This window comes from Microtus ochrogaster, linkage group LG2 (assembly GCF_000317375.1).
Source record: "Microtus ochrogaster isolate Prairie Vole_2 linkage group LG2, MicOch1.0, whole genome shotgun sequence".
NCBI lineage: Eukaryota > Metazoa > Chordata > Mammalia > Rodentia > Cricetidae > Microtus > Microtus ochrogaster.
The window spans coordinates 14,041,641-14,050,565 of record NC_022028.1 but is presented as its reverse complement, the minus strand read 5'-3'; the positions used below and the strand labels follow the sequence as shown (position 1 = coordinate 14,050,565).

At 36.0% G+C, this 8,925-nt stretch overlaps 1 pseudogene; it reads right to left on the bottom strand.

Annotated features, from left to right (window-relative positions):
• Positions 1-3,165: 3,165 nt before the first annotated feature.
• Positions 3,166-3,316, bottom strand: LOC101994994 (annotated as a pseudogene).
• Positions 3,317-8,925: the final 5,609 nt, after the last annotated feature.

The following is an 8,925-nucleotide window of genomic DNA, read 5'->3' as shown; positions in this document are numbered from 1 at the left end:
AGAGAGAGAGAGAGAGAGAGAAGCATTTAGAAGACACTTAGCAGTTTGTTTATATTGAGATTTTATTTCACAGCATCTTTTAGAAGTTGTATGATAATGACTGAGTTACAACAATAGGCTATGGGTACTGAATTGTCTGCAAGTGTCTGAACCTGGTTCTCATGGGAACTGTCGTTAAATTGCAGTTAGTGGTATATGCTTGAAAATGAAAAGATTTAACAATGTGCCAGTACATTAAAAATTCCATGCAAATGAAAGAGTCAAGATTATGTTATAAAAAGACAAATCGGATCAATGTCTCACTCAGCTATCATCAGGAGATGCTTCCTCCTGCAGCGGATGGGAGCTAATACAGAGACCCACAGCTGGACAAGGTACAGGAAGTGATAGACTGGAACATTCATTCCTAAATAAACATCTTCATTGACCCCTCTCCTCAGAAGAGGGGGCAGAAAGACTGTAAGAACCAGAGCAGGTGGATGCTACCAAGGAACTGTGTTTTCCAGACACAATAGGGCTGACACATATGTGAACTCACAGAGACTATGGCAGCATGCACAGGGCCCACACAAGTCAAAGACAGATGGAATCAGAGCACTGAGAAGGCAAAGTGAAGATATAATCTCGCATTTTTTATCAAGAAGCTACCTCCAATTGACAACAGCTGGCCATTTAATGGAAAATCAGTATTCAAGGTTGGGGGGAGGGGCTAGGTCCTGATTCAACTTATTGTGTCAGGCTTTGTTGACTCCAGCATGGGAGCCTTACCCTTCGAGAGCAGCTGATAGGAGGTGTTCTGTGGTGGAGTAAGCTGGGGGTGGGGAGTGGGGGGGTTGGAGGGGTAAGGGTGAGAGGGAGAACTATATTTGAATGCAAAATGAATAAAAAAATAAACAAATAAATAAATACTTAGGGACAGGGTTCATGCCCATCAGTGGATGGTCAACACAATCTACACTCAGTAGTTTTGGAAATACGTTAGGTCTCATATTCTTTGTTTGCACTTATTCTAGAGTACTATAATACCTGATTTTGTGTTTTTATGAAGTTGGGGGGGGTGTACATGTCTATGTGAATATGTGTTTCTTATACTTTTGGGGAGGTATTGTTTGTTTATTTGCCTGTTTATTTTCTAAAGTGAGAGAAAAAGGAACAAATTGATTGTGTCGAGATGTGGGAAGAATCTGGGAAGACATGAGGAATAGGAAACAGTGATCTAAAATATACTGTATGGAAATAAAATTATTCACAATAAGAATTTGAAAGATATTATGCCACATTCTGTATCTTATTATTTTAAAAATCCTTACTAACATGAATGTTTCCTTTCTGTTTTGTTTCTAAGATATTTGTAATTCAAAGGGATTTTGAGCTATAAAAACAAGTTTCTTTTTTCTTTTTTGGAACAGTCTAAACAGCTTTTAAAAATTTTTTGTTGGTTTCTTATTGAAAATAGATTCTTCAGTTATGCAATACACCCCATCCATAGTTTCCCCTCCCTCTGCTCTTCCCAGCGTCCCCACACATAACCTCCTCTTTCCCTCTGATCTTTCTGGCATGCGTTGTTTTGCTGCCCAAACTATGTATTTCAGTGCCCTAGAACAGAAAGTATAGGGATTTATAATGCGAGAGGCTCAGGAACAAAGAAGTGGGTGTTGCTTGTAAGGTATTTCTTGAGCAAAGCCTGTAATACACTTGGGCTTGTACCATCAGTAAAAATCCATAACTGTATTTGAACAGAAGAGCTGATCCACAGCAAATTACTATTACATTTTGTGTGTAACAGTGAAAACATCTTTTTGAGTTATAGTGCAGACACGAGGCTTTGCTCAGGTGTGATTCCACATAGAAATCCTCTGAAGAGTAGCAACAACAACTGCCTTGAGGTGTCCTCTGTTCCATTTCACCACTTCACCATCTGGGTAGACATATGAGGATCAGTTCAGCAGATTTCGGAAATGATTATTATGGCAGTTATTCTTAACAGATAATTTTTTTTTTTTTTTTGCTTTGCCATGCCTGCATAAGTGCAAAGCAGAAATAGACACTGACAAAGCTCACATACTCAAAATTACCTCTCTTTAGATGAACCCATTTTTGGCTGAGTTTGACACTCTCCACTTACAGGATGAAGAACAAATTTTGAAGTGTGGGTGCACTGATGGGGTGTCTAATTTTTGGGTTTTTTTTTTTTGCTTCTCAAAGTAAATCACACTTTTTGATTATAATTAAAAATACAAGTAGAATCAACTGATTTTATTTAATAATTTAAGTCTCCTTCACTGTGTCATTGAAGCATCTAAAAAGCAGCATAATTTAGAATAATTTAATACTGAAAGTATGAAAGAGGTATAGAAATCCAAGAGGTTTACAAGTTAGACCAGTGAATTTGAATTATCTTGGAGTTTACATTTTACTCAGCTGATATTTCTTCTGTGTGGACAGTAATTTTATGAATAGCTCAGGTATCTCTAGGCTTTAAAGTTTTAATAAAGTGTGAAGCTTATTGTTAAATGGTTTATATAATCCTTCACAGACAATTAGTAACTGAACAGTTTCTAGTTTTCCCATTTGTTTAAGCGGGTCTCAGAGTCGTTATGAGGATAATTCTTTTTAATAGTTGTTAATCATAAGCTTAGCACTGTAGTATTAAAAACAATATATCAAATGACAAATTTAAATTTTGTCACATATGTACAGAAGTTGTGTATATACTAATCATATTGACTTTCAATCTACAGTCATCCGAAGAAGGATCCTCAGTTGAGAAAATACCTTCATAAGGTCTGGCCACAGAGAAGTAGAATTTTTTTTTCTTTGTTAGTGACTAATACAAGACAGCCCAGCCTACTATAGGTTGTGATGACCTGCAATGATGGTCCTGAGTTCTATAAGAAAGCAAGCTGAGTGAGTCATGTTGAGTAAGGCAGTAATCAACACCTCTCCATGTCCTATGCATCAGCTCCTGCCTCCAGTATTTCACCTTGTTTGAGTTCCAATCCTGGTTTCTTTTTTTTTTCCCAAAAGGTTCTACATTTTATTACTGGAGAAACCACTCCCAACTTAAACATGATCAAGTCTCCAGGTTGAAAATGTTAAACTTCATCTTGTAACACTCATCAAGGACCACGATTCAGTGTAAACTGTCTTGCCACTGTTGACTCCTTACATACCCAGCTTCGTTCTCCTCCAGTGTCTTGGAGTTGTACCTGATTTTGTTGCCAGTTTTCATCTGAATCATCTGAAGAATAGGAAGATTTTGCTTTTGTTTCTTAGCCAGGAATCTCTTGATTCTGAAAGTCTTGTGAGAAGACATGGCGAGAAGCCGAGGTGGGCAGACGGAGCACGATGGTGGAGGAGAATCCTGTTTTCTGAAACAGTGTAGAGTAATGTGAAAGTTTAAGCCAAATAAACCCTTTTCTCCACAAGTTGCATTTGGTCAAGATGTTTATTACAGCAATAGAAACACTGACTAAAACACTGAGGCTGCTTTCTGCAGGAAATTTTCAAGATCTTTTGCTATACTATAGCTCTAAACTAGTAATATTTTTATATTCTGGGTATGATACATTTATCAAAATTTAAAGACATTGTGAGTATTGGCACATTGGCTATGAGTTTGTGAGGATAACAGATAGGTAGAAAGAGATAGATAGGTAGATAGATGACAGACAGATGATGATGATGATGAAGAAGATAGATAGATAGATAGATAGATAGATAGATAGATAGATAGATAGATAATAGATAGATAGATGATAGATAGATAGATAGATAGATAGATAGATAGATAGACAGATAGATGAGGCAGACAGACAGACAGATAGATGAGGCAGACAGACAGACAGAAAGAAGCTAGAATCTTATTGTACACAACAACTTCAGTAGACATTTCCTGAGAACCTTCAGACTATTTCTGGGCCAGGGAAGAAGTTAGACTAACTGTAGATTTTTCACATTTCCTCTGTGCCCTCGAAATCCAATCCCGAAATCTCACCCAAAGCTCTGGAGCAGAATAGCTGCTGTGGAAAACACTCACTCTTTATCCCTGCTTATATGGTACTAAGCAGATCCTGGAAGAACACCCTGCCTTCCTCCCATTGTGAACCCTGTGCTTGTAACCTGTCCTTAAGAGTCAATCCCCAATAACGAAAAATACATTCAACCCAGAACAGAAATCTAGGGGTCACATCTGACAGGATCACAGAAGATTTTCCTACTAGGAAACATACAACCACCACACACTCCTAAGAACCAGAGAGAAAAGAAGCCAAGGAACAAAAGACCCACCTAACAAGGACAAGAGCAGATGTCAGCATTTAGAATTACAATCTTTCCTAACCCACCCAGATGCCTAGACTACAGTGTAAAACACCATCACCAACAGCCAGCACAATATGTGTCCATTAGACCTCAGCCGCAATTCTAAAGTAGACCCTGAGAAATCCAACAAAACTGAAACATAAGATAAAGACTTTAAAATAGCATTTATAAATGTGATCGAGATCTTTCAAGAGGATATTAATAAACTCATTTGAAAGTCTTTAAAAAAATAAAAGATACAAGCAAAGAAAGGAAATGAATAAAACAGCTTTAGACCTGTAAGTAGAAATATAATCAAGAAAGAAAATGCAAACTAAAGGAAATCTGGAAGTGAAAAATTTAGGAACTTGAACAGGTGTCACAGAGGTAAGCTTCATAAACAGAATACATGTGATGCAAGCGAGAATCTAAGGCAGATTAATAGTTTCTTTAGAAAAGTATGAAATGTTCCAGAAAAGTAATGATAGTCTGTCACTGTGATTCATTTACTAAGAAAACAAGCTGTATAAAATAAAATAGGATAAACACATGTAAATGTTTGAAAATAGAGCAAATGTATTCTTACTGATGAAATGATGAAATAAAAATACCTTAAAATCCAACACTGCCAAGAAATCAATATTGCCAGGAAATATGTGCACATTAGTTCAATAATAGCATAGAGATTATGACGCTAACCATTTGCTTTTGGATAGCATTTGGGGACTGATGTACGCAACGGAATTCATGTCTCATACTATAACCCTTGTCAAAAACAATGTTTCAGTGTACCAGGAAAAAAAAAACCCAGAGAAAGATATTGGGTTCAACCTAAAGATAAAAAGAAAGAAAAAAGAAAAGAAAAAAAAAAGCAGCCCACCTCTAGAGAGACCTTTTAGCTCTACCAATGCTCAGACTGAAGGGGTTGTCCTCAAACTTCCAAACCTGAGATTCCACACTCCACAGTCCACTGAGTTCTTGTCTCTTCCCCTTTATATTCCTTTCTCCTCCCAGTCATATCACGCCTCCTGTCTCTACCTCTCTAGTCCTGGGATTAAAGGATATGTAATTCCAAGTGCTGGGATCACCTTTGTGTGAGCTCTGTTTGTCTTTTAGGCAGATTCAATCTTGTATAGCCCAGGGTGGCCTTGAACACACAAAGATCTTTCTGGCTCTGAGATGAAAGGCATGTGTCATCATTCCCTGGCCTTTATGGCTGACTAGTATAAATGCTTTGCCCTCTGATCTGCAGGCTAGCTTTATTTATTAAAACACAATATCCTACAATGATTCTATACTACAATAATATACTATTATAGTTCAGGAGATCATAGATTCATAAGAGAAATCTACAACTGTTGTTTGATAAATAGACATGGTATAATGTTACATTCTGAATATTTATCCTTATACGCATAGGTTAGTCAAATTTCTCTCTGCAAAAACACGCACACACACGCACACACACACATACAGGGGAGAGAGAGAGAGAGAGAGAGAGAGAGAGAGAGAGAGAGAGGAAAGAATCTGAAGGAAACTGAAATGAGGAAAGGCTATGCTAAGGGTACCCTGGGGAGTATGGGATACATATGATCAATATACATTGTTTACAAGTATTATATTTTTCCAAGAATAAATAAAACACTTTCTATTTTAAGAAGTGACAGAACAACAGGGAAAGGAAAGAAGGAGAAAAGGGAAACCTACTTTAATAAAAGAGCTTAAAGGATATTATCGACCACAAATGTGTGGACTTCAGATCAATCCTGCTTCAAATAAATAGTTTTTTAAAGGAAAATCCGTGATACTTTTTAATAAAATAAAACATTTTAGAACTCAAAGAATAAAGTCAACTAATACAAGAAAACACTTAAAAAAATAAATGTCCTTAACAGTGAACGTGAGAAGGATTATATCATGGTTTATGTCATATTAAAATATGAAGTATGTATGAATCAATTTCAATTGGCTGGTGGTTTATGCCTGGAAGTCCAGCACTGGGGAAGTAGAGGCATGGAGATCAGGAGTTCAGGGCTAACTGTGGCTAGATACTGCGTTTGAGGACATTTTATGGGTACATTAGACCCTGGCTAAAATGATTTTTAAACAGGTATCAATTTAATAAGAAAAATAAAACTTTTGAATTATAACCACCATAAAAACTTAAGTGACATATAGTTATATCTGAGAAAATTAAAAGCCTGGCATATTGCTGGACTATAAAACTCTCAAGATTAATATATATATATTCAATGAAATTAATGGATTATGCAGGGCTTAAAATAAAATGACATTAATACTCTCATGGACACCTGAATGATTAAAATTCCCAATAAATTGAAGAACAATAGCAAAATAAATGTAAGTATGGTTTGTCAATAATAAAATAAAATTCTTTCTAAAAAATATAAAATATATTGACGAAATACAGGGGCTGGAGAGAGAACTCAGCTGTTAAGATCACTTGCTTCTCACTTCCACATGAGGTTGGTAACCACACCCATAACTCCACTCTGAGTGACCCAATACCCTCTTCTGGTCTCCTTAGTTACTTCCATGCACATTCAAACAGCCAAGGCATTACGTTTTAAAATAAAAATCCACAAACATCTCTTCCAATATTTCCAAATACAGGAACATATTTTTATAGTAAAAACTGTAATGTAATCATTTAGCATAGCCTCTGGTGCAGTTGTTTTTTTTTTTTTTTTTTTTTTTTTTTTTTTTTTACTCTTACTTATGAATAGCAGGCTTAGCTTGTCTCACTTCTAGACAGCTTTTCTAACTTAAATTATCCTATCTGCCTTTTGCCTCTGGGCTTTAATCTTTCTCTACTTGGTATGGGACAATGGTCATATACCCTGTAAGATTTGTTGCTTGTATTGCTTTAATAAAATGCTGATTGACCAGTAGCCAGACAGGAAGTATAGATGGAGCACTGAGAACAGAAGAATTCTGGGAAGAAGAAAGGCTGAGTCTGCAGTCGTCACAGAGGAAAGAGACACCATGTAGCCACCAGAGAGGAAAGACGTGAGCTGCCAGCTGGAACCTTGCCAGTAGATAAAATATAAAATAATAGAAATGGGTTAATTTAATATGTAAGAGCTTTCTAGGAATATGCTATAGTGATTGGATAAGCAGTGACTTAATGAAGTTTCTGTTGGTTATTTTGGGAATCTGGGTGGCCAGGAAATGATCAAATGCCTTTCCTCAGCATCTACTCTGTATACCTTTCTTTCTTACTCTAAACCTGGCTGCGCCTCTATGTGGCTTGCCCTGGCATCTACCTCTCCTCTGTTTTTCACTCCTTGCTCTTCTCTACTCCATCTATTTATTCTCTGCCTGGCAGCCCCTTCTATCCCTCTCCTGAATAGCTATTTGTTATTCAGCTTCTATTAGACCAATCAGGAGTTTTAGACAGGAAAGTAACACAACTTCACAGAGTTAAACAAATGCAACATAAAAGAACACATCTTTGTATCATTAAACAAATATTCCACAGCATAAATTAATGTAACACATCTTGAAACAATACTCCACAACACCCTGGTTTCCATTGAATCCTTGAAATTCTTGAAACCTTCTATATCTATACCATAGAACATGCATCTCAGCAACTGAAGGAAAAATCCACAATATTTTACTGAAAGCAAGATCATGGGCTTCATTCTATTTCTACAACAGCATCATTATTGGTAGGTAATTTGTCAAGGAAAAAGGTTCACAGTTATGAAGGCTATAACGACTAAAAGTCAGCCACACCTGAAGTTCTTACTAAGAAAGTAAAGAGAGAATAGGCACAGTGTGCAAGATGAACAGCAAGCATCCTTAATAGACAGCATCCTTCATGATAGCTAACTCTATCCCTCCAGAAAAGAATTCAGTCATGGAAAGAGAGTATTATTCAGTTTACTGAGAGCCTTACACCCTGACTTAACAACCATGCCTACCAATATTATTGCATTAGAGATCATGCATCAACTTGGGTTTGCACAGAAATATACAATTTTTAAGGCCTGACAGAAATATTTCAATATTTTTGTCAATTTAAATATTTATTCATATATATATATATGTATATATATATATATAATTTAGAACTAACCTCTCATTTAAATTAGTACCTGAAGGAAAGTATGTACATATGCGTTACCTATATTTATTTATGTAGCTACCAAATGACAACAAATCATTATTACATACTTTTAACTAGACCAAGATGATACTATTCACTCTATAAGGGAAGATAAATAAACTAAAATAAACATTTACTAGTAGAAATAACAAGGCTGTCAAAAAACCAAAAAAAATATAGTCCAACCATTGTATTCTTTAACTCTAACATTTAGGTTATTTCTTTTAATTTTTTTGTCTCATCATTAGTAGTCTCAATTATTCTGTTCCATAACTCAATAAACATTTTATTTTATCTCCTTTGTCAGGTCATTTTTATTCTTCTGCTTCTTTTGAATAGGTTTCTTTTTATTTGTCCCACTTTTTGTTTCTTCATGACCCTCATTATTTTACCAACTATCCATTTCACAGAACTGGTCAACTCTTCCAAGTCTCCCTGGACGGTCTTATGAGGAAAGGCTTTCATCAATTTGTCCAGTGACATCTAGG